Source organism: Erinaceus europaeus, chromosome 2, assembly GCF_950295315.1.
Source record: "Erinaceus europaeus chromosome 2, mEriEur2.1, whole genome shotgun sequence".
In the NCBI taxonomy this organism is placed as follows: Eukaryota; Metazoa; Chordata; class Mammalia; order Eulipotyphla; family Erinaceidae; genus Erinaceus; species Erinaceus europaeus.
Window position 1 is genome coordinate 142,458,996 of NC_080163.1, and position 17,550 is coordinate 142,476,545.

A 17,550-nucleotide genomic window follows, 5' to 3' on the forward strand; every position below is an offset into this window, starting at 1 on the left:
AGGCATTAAAAACTCCAATTTCAAGGTGAGGAAAAAATAAGTAAATAAAACAAGGTTCAAAGCATTCAGCTACTGTGCCCAAGGTCAGAGAGACAAAAAAAGCTAGAGGTAAGATGCAAACCCCACTAGTGGGACTCAAAAGTCAGGGTCTGTGCCCAATTATCAAACTGGATCCTGGAGACAAAAAGAGACCCCATACGTTGATTCACCTCCTCACCCTCAGTGTTTTTTTGGGTTGGGGAGGGGAAACCTGTTCCAAAAGGGTGAACATTGACCATCCCACATCATAGGCAGTCAGCAGACCCCAGTTTGGCAGCTGGCCTGTCAAGGAACTTACTCTCCACTTGCTCCTCCCTTGCTTTCATCAACATGTATTTAAGGATCGGCCAAGCAGAGCAAACCACAGCTCTAAAGCAATTACGTGGTGATGATCAGGAGGGGCCAGGGGGATTCTGTTTGCTTGTTGGTGTGAACCTAAAATGCCTGCTTTCTTAATTAAGCCTTAACTCTGGGTTTTGCCTCAAGCTTTTTGTCCCTCCCTTCCCCCTTTTAATAGGTCTCAGTCTTCCTTCATCACTGTGGCCCCAGGCTTTGCCTGTTTGCATTCTCTCTTCTAAGAAGCATCTGTTCCCGTCCCAGCACCCAGCAGACCTTGCTTGTGGCGCTTCAACCCCCAGCTGCTTTTAATTTCATAATTACCACTACGAGAGCAACGTGCTCCTTGTGGTTCCCAGCCAAGAGTGTGGCCTTCCCTCCCTAGAGGATCGGGCTCCTGCTGCCTGCCCCCACACACTCTCACTGGGCAGCTTTCTGGCCAGCAGGCAATGTGTTGGGGTGCTCCCCACCTGGCAGTCAACTAGCCCCCACCCCACCCCTATGATCGCCTTGTGCTTTTGGCCTTACAGCTCCAGCAACTGGCAAAGCCTGCAAATAAATAGCAGACACACTTCCTGAACGAATGAATGCACAGTGCATGAAGGAATGAAGGAAGGAGTAGGCATCTGGTCTGCAGGTGAGTGAAAGCAGAGGGAGATGTCAGGGAGGGAGTTCTCCTTCTGTCATGTCTTCAGGGGTTGCCGTTTTTCACATTTGGAGATATTTAATGACGTTTGGTGGCTGCTTAGTAACTCATTGATTTGTTGTTCTTGTTGGTATATTTACCCAGCCTCCTGGGGCTGGATGGAGATAATTCATGTATCATTTCTTCAGTCTGGATGAAGAGTCACTTCACCCTGTTTTTGGAGACTATCCTAGGAATGAGGCTCTGGTGTCTCAGTTTACCTTTCACCTCTAGTTAGAAGAGGCTTTGTTGTCTCTTGTCAGGGATGATGCTTCACCACTCCAGGTCCACTTTTTAAGTTTTCCAGATAGAAAGAGAGGGAAAGACAGCATTGAAGCTTGCTTTCTTCAGTGTGGAACAGGGTTCAAAGATGGGCTGTGGGTATGGTAAAGCAAGATGAATTATCCACAGGAACTATCCTGCTAGATCATGCGTTTCTGAATTTCTTCCTTCTGCCACCAGGTTCATCACTGGGACTCAGTGCCAGCACTATAAATCCACTGTTACTGGCAGCTATTTTTTCATTTTTCTTTTATTTTTTTATCAGATAGGATAGAAAGAAACTGAGGGAGGGGTGGGAGGGAGAAAGACACCTGAAACTTATTTTATCACTTGTGAAGCATCCTCCCTACAGCTGGGGAGTGGACACTTGAACTGGGTCTTAGCACATGGTAATATGTGCACTTAATCTGGTCACCACCACTCAGCCTGCATGAGTTCATTGTTCATTCACTCAGTGGTGAAATATTTATTGAGCAATTACTCTCCCTCTGAGGGGACACAGTGCCCAGGTAAACATCTGGGCTTCTTGTCTCTGGGAAGAAGTTAGCTTCCCTGCTTTGCAGCTGGGAAAAATCTGGATTTTGGTGGATTTCAGGGTAGAGGCGCTAAAATCAAGCCTCTGTGACTAACAACAGGCTTTTCAGAGGAAGTGATGTCTAAGCTAGAGGGTGCACATGAATTAGGCAACCACAAGAGGATGGGAGGACACTGGGGTTATTTGTTACCATATAAATACTCCTGTCCCTACCAACAATGAATTAAAAGGATGAGTTTTTTTTATTAATGATTTAATATTGATCTACAAAATTACAAGATAATGGAGTACAACTCCACACCATTCTCACCACCAGAGTTCTGGATCCCCAATCCCTCCACTGGAAGCTACTGCAGTTCTCTCAAGGCTGCAGATATGGGTTAACTATTATTTCTACAACTATATGTCTATATTTATAAATATTTGCTTCCCCCCCCTTTTTTTAAGGTGTCATCTTCTCTTCCTTTCCAACTCACACCTACACCTATCACTACATCCAAATGCCCCTCCCTTCCTCCTCTTCTCTGGTTCCTGATGGAGTTGGAGCCCTCTGGTCATCTTCCTTCTGCCATTTTTCCCTCACTGGGAGTATGGATCACAAATATTTTTGGGATGCAGAATATGGGAGTTCTGTAATTGTTTATTCACTGGCCATGGATATTGGCAGGTTGAGCCATACCCCCAACCTGTTGCTTTCCCTAGTGGAGTAGAGCTCTGGAGAGGTAAAGTTCCAGGACACAACAGTGAGGTCATCTGCCTAGGGAAGTCAGGATGGAATCTTGATAGCGTCTGCAACTTGGCTGAAAGGCAGCAAGATATAAAGCGGGACAAAATGATTAATGAACAGGAAAGAAAAAGTAGGAGTAGAATAGATGAGAACAGGGACCTTAGCGTGGAAAGATGCTAGGAAGTCTGCTTTAGGTATGTTCCTAGGGACCCAAGAATATCGTAATTTTTGCTTGAGTTTGATAGCTAACGTAGAGTTGGACAAAAATATTATTTGAGAACATGGTGTCAGAGCAGTGAAAAAGGCTAGAAAGTTAGGTTAGGGCAGAAAGTAGCTCCTAGGGAGTCGGGCAGTAGCGCAGTGGGTTAAGCGCACGTGGGCGCAAGGCACAAGGACCAGCGTAAGGATCCCGGTTCAAGCCCCCCGGCTCCCCACCTGCAGGAGAGTCGCTTCACAGGTGGTGAAGCAGGTCTGCAGGTGTCTCTTTCTCTCCCCCTCTCTGTCTTCCCCTCCTCTCTCCATTTCTCTCTATCCTATACAACAACAAGGACATCAACAATAATAATAACCACAACAACCATGGAAACAACAAGGGCAACAAAAAGGAAATAATTAAATAAATAAATATTTTTTAAAAAAGAAAGTAGCTCCTATTCTTGAAAAAGTCTAATAATAAAATTAACTCTTTACCCCATCTACCTGACTTAGGGCTCATATATATTTATATTTAGCACAAGAACCTATATAACCTCTGAGTCCTTGTTGGTCTGAGCTCACAGTTCATGGCCACAGGTGGGAACATTGTAGGCTACACTCATTTCAGGACCAGTCTTCCTCAAGTGGCAGGGCAGGATGACCCAGACTCCCTTCTGAGAGTGGGGCAGTCCCCACCAATGCTGCTTTATGGTGAGGGCAAGGTTCTGGGAAGGTCCACAAGAGGACTTATGATGGCATTCCTGTTGGAGGTGACCATTGATGGTAGAGAAAGGTTCCATTAGAGATCTAACCCCATTATATGTGTGTGGAATCCAAGGGCTCCCTAACTAGGTCCCTAGATGATGGGTTGGTGTGCAATTGACCAAAAGGGCCATTGTTAAGTAAGCCAGAATCTTGTCCTTATTAAAAGATGAGTTTGTGATCTCTCACAGTTCTGAGAATCAGGATATCTCAGGTAATTCTTTTACTGAGGTCATTCAGATATATGCAATTGGAAGCTGGTCTTATTGGGGGTTTCAGGAGGGTGTCCTCACCTGCCCAGTGCCTGTGTGGGAGCAAACAGTCAGGTGTCAGATTCTGTCCCCTAGTCTCCATGCCTTTCCACATGTCCTGCTTATCTGTCTAACCAGGCAGTCAGGCATCCTATATGGCAGTTCAGCTCCAGTGGAGATGAGGGGACAGCAGCCAGGGAGCCACAGGCTGGGAGGGTGCCACTTACCCTGACACTACCACCAAATTTAAGAGGATGGGAGTCCTTCTATTAATGGGGAAATATCAGCATCTGTGGTCATTACTTTGCTTAGTTATTTTTATGTGGTACTGTGCATTGAACCCAGGACCTTATGTTTGTATAGTACTTCTGAGCAGCCTCCCAATTTTGTTTTCTTTTTTTCTGAGCTCAGGGGAGGTAGTACTAGAGACTTCAGGGTTAGGTGGTATGTGCTTGATGCACTGAACCACCTCCTGGCCCCTCCGTGGCCATTTTACCCTGTGATCTTGGAGACTATTGGCATGCAGTTTCCTGGCAGAGGACGCTGGGAGAGGAGAGACAGGCAGTGGAAGCAAGAAAGAAGAGTAAGCCTGACTGAAGTGGGTAACAGGCTAGAACCCTCAGAGGCTGGAGCCCAGGAGCCAGGCTGATGGATGAGACTTCGAGCCAAACAGTAGTCACACCAAACAGCCACAACAGAGATGTGGATGTGTCTTCAGATTTATTCTGGGTACAGAGGTGGGGCAGTTGCTGAGGGATTCTGAGTAGAGATGTGACATGGTCAGATCTGCAGTTGTGAAAAATCACTGCAGTGTGTGTGTTTTTTGGGGAAACATTTGCAGAGGGTCTGACTGCAGCCAGTGGAAGGGGTGTCACGCATCACTCAGGTGAAAGGGACTGACATCTCTAATAGAGGGAAGGTGGTAGTGGAAACACTGGAAGGGCTGGGCAGAGGACATTAGGCAGGCAGGTACAGGGAGGCTCACTGCCTCTGGTAGCTTCCTCCCCCTCTGCTCAGCTTTTACACATCCTGCCTTTGTGCTCTGAGGGTCAGTTACCCTATCTCAACCAGAGACACACTGTGGCACCCAGGGCTGCTGTTTTCATCCTTCCACTTCCAACAAGCATAAGTCAGCTTTCTGTAAGTGAAAAATGAGGACAATGATATGAAATGTGACACATAGTTAACCAGCTCTGATGTTGCCATCTCGGTAGCAGCTGGAAAAAATGATAAAGTGGCAACAAGGACGGAAATCAGATTTCCTGTTGGAGGAGTTGATAAAACACTTCATTTTTCTAAACAAAGAGTTTAGGATTAACCAGATTTATTTCAAGCCTGCAGGGACCCATTTGGATCTGCTGTGGTCCTAACTGGGAGGCTGAGGGTTTCCTTGTCCCCTGTCTTCCTGAGGGCTGAGTGGTGGGACTCACAGGACATGGAAATTAAATCAGGCTTCTTGGGTTATGTCTGACATCCCCTGTCTTCCCAAATGAGTTATTTGCCCTTTGGAACTGATTTCTTAGCTTACAGATGAGAATAGCTAATTCCCACCTCACAGGGTGGGCAAGAACATTATCTGAGAGGCTGTGGATGAAGGCTGTACTGATTGCTGGTCTTTGTCTCCTACAAACACTGTGTATTTGCACCACAGTGCTCCCCAATTTAGATTAGAGGGGACAGAGGCTTAAGGGGTAGAATAGCTTATCCGACATCCCCTCCAAGGAGAAGCTTGAAATTCTGTGACAGTGATATGAGTGAGTAGTCTCTGTAATTTGGGTTTGGAACAGTGAATGGGTGCTACATGGAGGCAGGGTTGAAGGAGTTAAAGAGTAACTCTTTCGCAAATGGATTTATATGTGTGTGGGTGCTCCACACTGACAGAAGTGTTCAAGCAGAGGTTGTGGGCACCTGATCAGGACCATCGTTAGGAGAACTTGTGAGTAACCTCTGTGGATGATCTCTGAGGTACAGTCTAAGTGCACTGTACTTAATCATAATACGTGTGCTTTAGATTGGCAAAATCAGTCATGTGGATAGTGTCTTTCTTAGCCAAGCATGTGAGTTAGGTTTGAGCCTGTGTTCAAGGAAGCTATAATTCTGTACTGATACTCTTGTCTTTCCCTCTGCCTGTCTCTCTGTATCTCTGTCTGTCTCTGTCTCTTTCTGTCATTTGTTTTTGTTTTTACCAGAGCACTGTTCAGCTCTGGGTTATGTTGGTGCCTGGGATTGAATTTGGAATCTTTGGTGCTTCCGGCATGAAAGCCTTTTTGCATAGCCGTTATGCTATCTCTGTGGTCCTCTCTGTCTCTTTCTTTTTATTTTTTTATTAGTGATTTAATAATGGTTAACAATACTGAAGGATAGCAGGGGTACAATTCCATACAATTCCCATGACCAGAGTTCTGTATCCCATCCCCTCCTTTAGAAGGTTCCTTATTCTTTATCCCTCTGGGATTATGGACCACAGTTCTTTATGGGGTGCCAAAGATGGAAGGTCTGGCTTTTGTAATTGCTTCTTCACTAGACATGGATGTTGACAGGTTGATCAATACCCCCCTGGATTTTTCTTTATCTAATGGAATCGGCCTCTGGAGAGATGAGTTTTCAGGACACATTGGCGAGGTCATCTGCCCAGGGAAGTCAGGTTTGCGTCATGGTTGTGTCTACAACTTGGTGGCTGAAAGGTGGTGAGATATAAAACAGGGCAAATTGTTTAATAAACAGGATCCTAAAGGTAATAATAGAGCAGATGAAACTAAGGTTCTTTGTGTGGGAAGAAACTAAGAAGTCTATTTTAGGTATATTCTAAGGGGCCCATGATTTTAGTAATTTTTGCCTGAGCCTGACAGCGAACATGCAGGTGGGATAAAAGTATTGTCTGGGAAGATGGTGTCAGAGTTGAGGATAGGACTAGAAAGCTGGATTAGGGTAGAGAGTAGCTCCACAATCTGAGGAAAGTACATAAATACCATTTAACTGTAAACCCCGTCTATCTGACCTAGGGACTTTATCTATTCATATTTAGCACAGACTGACAAGGATGCAGAGGTTACACAGGCTCCTGTGCTAAATATGAATAGATAAGGGCCTGAGGTCACAGAAGTCAACTCAGTGAGCTGAACCCCCAGAGATGACCAAAACCCAATTAGTTTCAAGAATAAATACTGAAATTACCACAAGGAGTTCCATATTGTTGGACAGCCTCTTGATAATCCTTCACTTGGTTGGTTGAGTGTGAGGATAAATTAGTTCTCTGAGAAGCACTTACTCATGTCTCTGGACACACTTTGGGCCAGCTGTGTTTTCTGGAGCACCTTAGATCACAGCCAGCAGAATCCCTCTCCCATTACTCTACATATTTGCCCACATTTGCCAGCTATAAGAGACCTCACTGAGGCAGGCCTAGATGAACTCTCCCTGGCTTCCTAGCGTATATCTGGTTTTTCCAGCAGGGAAATCTGAGGAGACCTAACTTGCCATCATGTTTGTCCTTTGAAAGAACTGAATTTGCAGGCCCCAGAACAGGGAACATGGTGGAGTGTGTTTGATGTTTACATTCAGTATATTTATCTCCTGTCTCTTACTTTGTCCCCTGTTCCCACTCAACACAAGTCTGTCTAATTTAACCACTTGGTCATCTCACTCCAGGATTCAAAAGTTTTTCCTCTGTAAAGGACCAAATAGTAAATATTTGTAGGTTTGCAGGCCATACAATCTGCTCAGTTTTTCCATTGACTCATTTCTACTATTTGTGAAGCCAGCCAAGGACTGTGAGTAATTAAATGGGCATGACTATACTATAAATATAGTCACAGACAGAAAGCAAATGCATAGCTACTGACATAGATAATATGTAAATAAATGGGTGTGGGTGAACACTTATCCACTAAAAAAGCCAGCCAGTAGAGTGTTACCATGTTGTTACCCTGTTAAGTTACCATGTGCAAGGAACTGGGTTCAAGCCCCAGATCCCCACCTTCAGGGAAGGAAGCTTCATGAGTGGTGAAGCAGTGCTGAAGGTTTCTCTCTTTCTCTTTCCCTCTCCACCTTCCTCTGTTTCTCTGTGTCTTATCATAAAAGGGAGAAAGGAAGATAAATGTCCACTGGGAGTGATAGATTTGTTGTACAGGTATTGAGACCCAGCAATAAGCTTAGTGGCAATAAAAAATAAAATAAAATAAAATAAAATAAAATAAAATAAAATAAAAGCCTTTATGCCAACCAAAGGTGCTCTGGGAGACACAAACTTGCTCCCAATGTGGTCTGTGTAATAGCAGCATCCTCTATGCTCACCAGATCTGGGGAAGGACGATGGTTAGAAGTGTAGTATGTCAGCATCTCTTCTCTTCTGCTTCCCACCCCCAACTCATCACCACTCCTACATCAAGGTGCAAATTTTAACAAATCTCTTAAGGGTCCATGTACACATGCAAGTTTAGAAAATACTGTTATAAGACAGTAGTCTTGGAGGAAGTATGCATGCGTGTATGTGCACATTTATGCATTTATTTGTCTTACCACCACAGTTATCACTGGGGCTTGGTGCCTATAGGATGAGTCAATAGTTCCCCTCAGTCATCTTCTCTCTCCCTCTCTCTCTCTCTTTCTCTCTCTCTTAATTTGACAGAAACAGAGAGAAATAGAGAGAAGGAAGAAAGAGAAACACCTGCAGCACTGTTAGTGAAGCTCCCCCCCCCCCCCCCCCGTAGGTAGGAGTCTGGGGCTTAAACCCCAGCCTTCAAACATGGTAATATGTGTGCTCTACTGGGTGCAGCACCACCCTACCTCTTAGGTGAGTGATATAGCATCAGCGTTTTAAATACAGTGTGTGTGTGTGTGTGTGTGTGTGTGTGTGTGTGTGTGTGTGTGTGTGTGTATGTCACTGTTGTGTGTGTGTGTGTATCACTGTTGTATCACTGTTGTGTGTGTCTCACTGTTGTGTGTGTGTCACTATTGTGTGTGTCACTGTTGTGTGTTTGTCACTGTGGTGTGTGTGTGTCAGTGTTGTTGTGTGTGTGTCACTGTTGTTGCTGCTAATTGTATAGCTGAGATAGAAGGTGGGAGGAACAGAAGTTCAGATTCTGCAGAGAGGATCTGCATCAAGAGACTAATTCTAAAATACTTCCATTTTACCTGTGTGGAGGCTAATCTTCACATAAGCTGACATCTTCAAAACTGAGTTGATGGAATTCTCAGTGTAGATCACTGTTCCAGTTAGCTTTAGAGGTGCCTCTTACATGTTGTGGTCTGTGTTGTGCAGTATACTACCCAAGCAACTGTCCATAGCAACCCTGCCTGTAAGGAAGCTTTCATTACTACCTTAGGCTTTTTATAATCTAGAAACTCAGGTGAACAGCTTTTGAGAAGAGCAGAGGAGGGGTATAACAGTGTCTGAAGAACAATCCTGTATTTATATCACAGGAACAGGTGTTTATGTAACAATCACCACACCGGCATTTTTTGCATTTGGAGTCCTGAAATCCTGGGAGGTAAATAGGTATTATTAACATTACTTCCATCTTTTACTTGAGAAAATTGATGTCGTGGGGGCTGGGGGTGTTAGCTCCTTTATCTCACTGTGACTGTGAAGAGTCAGGTAACTCTGGGGCACTTGCACTTTCTGAGCCTGTTTTTTTTCTCCAAAAACAAAGACAGGACAGGTGTTCAGTGAATGGTGGCTTCCTTCTTTGCTGTCCCACATTGATTTATTGGACAGAAGCAGGGGTCCCAGGCTTTCCGACATGGCCTGAAGTCTTATTTCTGACTGTGTCAGCATAAAGGGTCTTGCTACACCCTGGGTTTAGTAAATTGACATTTCCTACCTTTTTATCTCTCTTTTTTTTTTTTTAAATTAATCCTGGTCTGTTCTGATCATAGTTAGCCTGAGCCAAGTTTCCTCTGCCCAACTCAAGACTGATTGGTCCTTGTAGGAGAGATCAGCTCAGAGATTGGGTGTTGGGGGCCAGGGGTGAGCACAGGGTTGCCCTGGTTTGGGGCTCAGAGAACTAGGCTGAGGCCAAGTCCTCCAACATGCCCAGCAACCCAGATCACCAAAATGAGAAACAGCTAATAAAAGCAAGAGGGTCCTTGCCTGGTGGGTCCCCACTTAGAACAGGTCTGTACTGATTCTGTCTCACAGGGATCTCACTGACACTCTACTCACCACAAACCTAAGGGCACTCCACTTCACAGATGTCACAACTGAACTTCAGGCATTCTCTCATGTAGCCAAGCTCACACAGGCCTGGTGGAGAGGTGATGTAGCTTTGGGACAGGAGCTGTGGTCCATAGTCCATGTGTGTTCAGCTTGTACCTCAAGACAGGTGGACTCTGCAGACTGGGGACAGTGCTGACCCTGTCACCAGCTCATATCAGGACCCTATCCAGCATCACAATTATTTGCTTAGTGTTCTGCTGAAAGTTGAGACCCTTGAAAATTTGGAGTGGCAGTGCCCTTAATCAGGGTAGCCAAAGCCCTCCCCATTTCTGCTAAAGCTCAGGGTGTCTTGTATCATCAGGATACACATCAGGATACACTGCGAACTCATGTTTGAACAGTCACATGTAGTGCATATCACATCCAGCTAGCTCTTCTCTGCTCTTGCAGCTCCCTTGGTCACTGCCCATGTGGTCCACACCCCCCCCCCCCACCTTCCCAAATCTTCAGTGGCCCAAGGAGTTCTAGCCATCTATGCAAACATCACCCCAGGCTGCTCCGAATAGTTATAAAATCCTCCAGGCCTGCTCCCCTCCTATCTGCCTCTCACTGATACTGATTAGCTGAAGTGCTTGCTCCCTGTGAGACCAGCCTCTGTCAGGCCTGCTCTCCTCTCTACTTTGTCTGCATCCCATCCATGCTGTAGTCAGCTCAGTTTGTTGCTTCACAGTTCCTTGGTGAGAGGCATTGTCTGAGCTGGGAGCATCTTTCCCAAACTTCTTCTTGAGTTCAATTTCATGTTGGTGGTAAGAGGCAGTAACTTTGGCTCCAGAATCTCTGAGTTACCTCAGGGAAGTCTCTCAACCTCTCTGACCCTTGGCTTTCTTTGTCTGAGAAATAGGAGAAAGAACAGAATGTCCTCTCAAAGGATCAGTGTGAGAATTGGATCAGATGATTTTTTTTTTTCAAGTACAAAGTCTCCCAAAAGCTTTGGTATAATTTTAAGCTTTAATAACTTCAGAAGCATAAATGCTATAAACTTACCAAATGTATTGTTTAAAAGTTGAAGCAGTTCTGATTTTTGAAATTATTTAGCTTTGTGAATTTATACATTTTTAATTTTAATTTTCGTTCCAGTCAATACCATGTTTAGCCAGAGGGACTGTGAAAAAAAATGAGATTTAAATATTTATTTAAAAAATTCATTAAAGTGAATAAATGCAAAAGAACTTTAGGAACACTTTTAAATGAAGTTTTTGTGTGTGTTACAGCATTTGTATCTTTGAAGTGATTAAAGCTTAAGACTACAGTAAGACTTAGGTCTATGCACAGGCAAGAGCTTCTCATTTTATTCTTTCTATTATAGTCGTCATTAACATTGCCATTTGGTTGAAGAAATTGGAAGGGAAACCTGCCCTTGGTAAATATCACAGAGACCACAAAACCATGCCTTGCTTTGCTGTTGCCTTTGGAGTGTCCTTTAGCCAGGAATCATCCCTACCCCTGGCTACCACCTACACTCAACAAAGCCTGGCTGCCATGGTATTATGGGGTCACATTCTTGGCTCTGAACCTTTTCCCTTTCTCACTAGATAAAGGACTGAGTCTTAGTAAGACATGTTGAACCTTGGACTCGGCCGGGAAACAGGTCTGGATGGAGACGGTACATCTATGCCAACACTGCTGAAGACTTGTGCCTATATTTCATCTTGAACCGAGATGTCTGATCACCCTGCCCACATCCTTCCTCTCAATCCCACTTCACCCTTGACCCTATTCATCATCTCTGTTTAGACCACTGTTCTCACCTCCTGCCATCCGGCCTCCACTTCCTAGACACAACCTTCTCCAGTCCTCTCACAAGAGTTATTATTTTACTGTGAATTCTGGATCCTCTGCTTCATTGCAGAACCTCCTCCACAGCTCTCACCTCTCCTTGGGAACCTTGACCCTGATGGAAGAGTTCTCTTTCAAAGACCTCTACTGGTCAGGGAGTTCCAGAGTTCTCAAGTTTCAGAATTTGGTGTCTTGGTGGGGTGGTGGTGGTAGCAAAATAGCTCACCTGGGTAGTTTGTCTGCTTTGTTATGTATGTGACCAAAGTTCAAGCCCGGCTCCCTTTGCATTGGAGAAAGCATCCATAATGTGATTTCTCTTTCTTTCTTGCCTTTTTCTCTGAAAAAGTCAGCCTGGAGTATGAAGCCCTGATGACAACAACAACAACAGAAAACTATCAGGGATTAAAAGAAAAAGATACTCAGTTTAGTAGTAATGTTCTGCTTGAAGCAATTGAATTTGTGGTCATCTTGGTTACACAATATGGGTGTAAAATTGAGTTTGTTCTTAAAGCTGTCAGAAGTCTCTGTGGAATCTAAGAGGTAGTTGGATAGACGAGTCTAAGTCTTGCAGAAATCTAGGCAGACATTAACCCTAACATCCTTGACATGGAGGAAAGGACTGGAGTGACTAGTTAGGAGAGAGACCACAACAAGAGTAGAGAAGGCAAGAGGCTGAAGCAAGGAGAAAGACAAGAGATATTGTTTCTGACCGTGATTCTGGAAGGATAATGTTTGGAGTCATAGATGCCAAAATGAAAAAGGATCCAATGAAATGGCCAATTCTGGAGAGGTGTCAAAAGGAACAAGGGCTAACGGTCTTTTTGGAGACCAGTGCTGAACCTGGAATGAACAGCTGTCGATGGCAACAGATCAAGATGTGTTAAGGTAGGAGGTGGTCCGGCCAAGCATCTCAGCAAGAGGGCTCAGCAGGGAGGAGTGAAGCTGCCTGTAAGTGAAAGCATTGGATGGAGTGGGAGACTCCTTGTTCAGACTCTTCAGACTCGTTGATGCTGAGAGAGGGGGCTGATGGGATGGTGGTTTGAACTCTACTCACCTTCTGCAGATTGACAGAAGTGATGGGACCCAGTCCTCTGTGACCTTGACCCTCACATAGATTGTACATCTTGCTCTGAAGAACTCACAGGCTCTGTGGGACCTGTCTAGGACCTGGCAGGTACCCATGGGGGTCAAGAAAGAGAGGGGATACTGATGTGTGCTGAACTGAAGATCTTGGATCTTTCCTTGGAGGCCCTCACATCTTTTTCTGTCCAGATTCCAGACCCATCTTCACTCTATCACAAGAACTGTCCCCATTTTACGGGAGGGGAAACTAAGGTAGAGGGTCTGGAGACATGGACTGCTCTGCTTAATTCTCCTTCAGCAGAGCTAGGAGGGCAACCCAGGCCTCCTGAGCCACCCAGGCTAATCAGACTCTAATTGAGTTCCCTCTCCTTCCTCTCAGGCATCACAGTGACATTAAATTACAGGATCCAAACATATAATTTCCTCAACTTAAATGTGATTTATCTTAATAGGACTCTGTACTGGTCACTTTATCATGCACAATGTCAGAGACCAGATCTATTTTTCACGGAGACTATTACTGAAATCAGAATCTGGAGCTGGAGAGACCTTGGGAGGTCAGCTGGTGCTCAGCTCCCTGCCTGCAGCTCCCAGCTCCTCACCCTCACAGGCTCCCTGGATGGGAGACTGCTGGGCTCACCGTGGACAGTGAGGAAGGAGAGGCCACAGGCCTCATATGGTCTCTTGGGTCTGACTTGAAGTGTGACTGCTTTGTTACTTCCTCAATTAGGCAAGGGCATACTGCTAAATCAAATAAGTGCCAGCCCTACCTGAGGGTGCTGGATTCTGGCTTTACTGATACTGAGCTGGGCTATTCTTTATTATACTATTTTTTCATTCCTTTATTAATTTCAATTAAGAGGTTCATTTTTTTCCCAGAAGAGTAGTATTCCACACTAAAAAGATCATTGTTCCCTTGTTTCTGTTGCAACCAGCATAGTTTATGTGGCACAAAAATGTGATACACAAATGTGGTACCTCTGAAGAACTTCCTCAGCCAACTTTTTAATTTTAAATTCACAGAGATAGATGGAAGAGGTAGGGACACCAGAATCCACTGCTACTGATGGCTATTTTTTCCCTTTTGTTGCCCTTGTTGTTTTTCATTATTGTTATTGCTGTCATTGTTGTTGGACAGGACAGAGAGAAATTGAGAGAGAAGGGGAACTCAAAGGGGTAGAGAAAGACAGACACCTGCATACCTGCTTCACGGCTTGTGAAGTGACCCCCCTGCAGGTGGGAAGCCGGGGGCTCTAACTGGGATCCTTAAGCCGGTCCTTGCACTTTGAACCACGTGCACTTAACCTGCTGCACTACCGCCCAGCCCCCCTAAATTTTTTTCTTTGTATTATGTTTAATTATTTATTAGATAGAGACAGCCAGACAGCTAGATATCGAGAGGGAAGGGGGAGGGAAGGAGGGAGAGAGAGAGAATGAGAGAATGAGAGAATGAGAGAATGAGAGAGAGAGAGAGAGAGAGAGAGAGAGAGAGAGCCATACAACACTACTTCTTCACTTGTAAAGCTTTTCCTCTGCAGATGGGGACTGGTGGCTTGAACCTGGGTCATTGCATGTTGTAATGTGCACGCAAGCAGGTGCACCATCACTTGGGCCCTTAAGAAGGCTTTATCATCATAATATCTCATACAGTTCATTATTTTTACCACTTCACATATTCAGTCATCTACTAGTTTATAGGAGCCTAAGCTTGCTGCACAGATGGAGAAACTAGACTCCAGAGAGAAGCTATTTGCTCAAGATCCCATCAACCCCCAGGCAGTAGCAAAGCCTGGACTCAAATCTGGGTCTCCAGACCTGAGCACCAGGTTGCCCTGCCTGGTTGCCAGCTGCCCACCAGCTGACACACACTCTTTGAAGGTGACTGGGGGCCTGACTGGCTGGCTGGCTGATGCTTATCTGCCTGATGAATGGAATTCCGGTTGGCAACTTGATCTTCAGGTTTGGCAATTTTAAAAAGATTGAGGTTGATCAAAAGAATCTTTTTTTTTTTTTTTTTAATGAAAGACACCTTTAGAAATCTAATCTCCCACTCTGTCAGCCTCAGGGGTCAGGGGAGGAAGGATGAAAAAGATCTGTTTTGAGCAGCCCTGCAGCTGACAAGTTGATCTAAATGTGTGCGAGCTGTACAGGTTCCCCAAGCCTCAACCAGAATTCAGATATGTGCAGGCGAGATCCAGGCGAGATCCAGGCGAGATCCAGGCGAGATCCAGGCGAGATCCAGGCGAGATCCAGGCGAGATCCAGGCGAGATCCAGGCGAGATCCAGGCGAGATCCAGGCGAGATCCAGGCAAGATCCAGTGTGAGATTCAGAGTTCTCACCCAGGATGCAGGTCCAGGTGCTCAAACTCTGAAAACCAGGTTGGCCTGAAATGTGAGTGACCTGGCCAGGGAGAGACATCAATAATCGCTGCCGTGGTTTGGGAGGTGGCACAGTGGATAAAGCATTGGACTCTCAAGCGTGAGGTCCTGAGTTCAATCCCAGGCAGCACATGTACCAGAGATATGTGTAACACTTCCTCTCCTCCAGTCTTTCTCATGAAAAAATAAATGAAATCTTTAAAAAATAATAGTCACTGCCTTGGTTTCTCCACCTGTAAGATGAAGGCAGTTGTACCAAGCAGTTCAGAACACCGAGAGTTAAAAGCAATAAGGACTATTAAGTTTCTAGCACAGAACTGTGCAAATGTACTGCAAATCCTCTCAAGGATTGGCTTTTATTTCATCACCATCTCTTATTTCCCCAAAACCAGAATGGACTGAGCTGGCTACATATGGGAACAATCATCCTAGAGCAGAGCTTGCCTGGTAATTCCATAATTAGCGTGTGGGAGAGAGGGGGAGGTGGTAGTGGTGGCACCCTTAGCCTCAGCAAGCTCCTTCCTCTGGCGACCTTTGCTCATGACACTAACTTGGGTGTCTAGTTCATAACCCAAGGGAGAGAAGCCTGTTTTATTGTTACTGTTTTTTTTTTAAATCTTTCTTATCCCTGGATTCATAGAGAGTAAGGTTGCTGTATGTTAAGAACCTAGCAGACCTAGAAACTAAAGGTGGCTTGGATCCAAGTGTTAGTATCTAGGCTCAGCTGAGATAGATCCATCTGCCAGCTGAGATGTGCATGTGGGTGAAGCCTGACTAGAGCTGGAGGTCGAGGGGCAAGAAGGGCACAGATGCGTGAGGGCAGTTCTGCAAGTGGTAGTCAAGGGAGGCTTCAGAGAGGAGAGAATGCATGAGCTGACTCTGAAGGATGAGGTTTATAGTTTTATTTGGTTTCTTTTTTTTAATTTTTCCCCCTCCAGGGTTATTGCTAAGCCTTGGTGCCTGCACTACCAAACCACTGCCCTGGAGACCATTTTTTCCCCTTTGTTGCCCTTGTTTATCATCCTTGTTGTTATTATTGTTATTGCTGTCACTGTTGTTGGATAGGACAGAGAAATGGAGAGAGGAGGGGGAGACAGAGAAGGATAGACACCTGCAGACCTGCTTCACTGCTTTTGAAGCGACTCCCCTACAGGTGGGGGGCCAGGGGCTTGAACCGGGATCCCTATGAAGCACCATGTGCGCTTAACCCGCTTCACCACTGCCTAACCCCCTTGAGTTTATTTGCTATTATTGATTTACTTTTTAATATCTTATTTAAGTATGTATTGGCTAGAAATAGAAATCAAGAGGGAAGAGGGAAATAGAGAGATACCTGCAGAACTGTGTTACTGCTTGTGAGGACCACCTGCAGGTGGACACCAGGGACTTGAACCCATCTCTTATATAAGATCATATCTGCATTGTGCTAGATGTGCCATTTCAGTTTTAAATTGTTGGATGAAGGGAAAGTCCTTGGGGAGACTGGTAGGTGACTTGGCCATGGGCAGGATCCTGGCAGGCTTGGGAGGAAGGGCTGATAGGCTTGGCAGGGTGCATGTTGGGGGGGGGCTTCACTAATGTAGTGTGTGGGGGAGCCCACAGGAGAATGGGGATGGAGGAGAGGTGGTATCACGTAACATGTGACAGGGTGGGTACCGACCACTTTGATTTAACAAGTCGCTGCAGAAGAGGCCACTGAACCATCCTGGGGTGGGTGAGGGGTCTCTAGTATCCAGTACTGTTTAGACAGGAAGCTAAAGACCTGGGGAGAGGTTGAGCCAGGCTAGGAGAAAGATAAATGCAGACTCCTGGGGCTTGTTGAGTGTCCAGGAGAGAAGGACACAAAGGCAGAAGGACATACAGCTTGTTTCAGCCCTGAGGTGAGGAAGGAAATGGATAGGAAGACGCAGGAAGTAATGCAAGGGTGGGTACTGGGGTCAAATCCCTCAGGACCTTACAATTCCTGCAGCCAGTAGGACCCAAGATTCTTCAGTGGCAGGAGGCTGCCGTGATTGGGATTTGCCAAAGGTGCCCACTCTCAACAACCCCCACCACCACTTCCTACCCCTTTACCCCGACCCCTGCAGACTCAGGTTGCCTGAGTCCTCTCACACTGGCTCAGAATTGGAACTGTTCAGCTGGCTGGCCTCCCCCCATGTAGTCTGTTTACCTGGGCTCAGAGGCTGCCAGCATCACTTCGATTTTTAAATGCTCCTACAGAGCCCCCCTCACTGGGCCTAATGCAGATTTGTGGCTTGTTCCATGGAATTCATTCTATACTAC

The 17,550-nt window shown here is 45.5% G+C and overlaps 1 long non-coding RNA gene across 2 annotated transcripts in view; it reads left to right on the top strand.

Moving 5' to 3' along the window:
* The first annotated feature begins 441 nt into the window (after window positions 1-441).
* LOC132536759 (uncharacterized) overlaps window positions 442-17,550 on the top strand; it is a 127,271-nt gene continuing 110,162 nt past the window's right edge. For both annotated transcript variants that reach the window (XR_009548279.1, XR_009548280.1), the window contains exon 1: window positions 442-1,012. This is a non-coding gene — a long non-coding RNA (uncharacterized LOC132536759). The remainder of the gene's footprint in view (window positions 1,013-17,550) is intronic.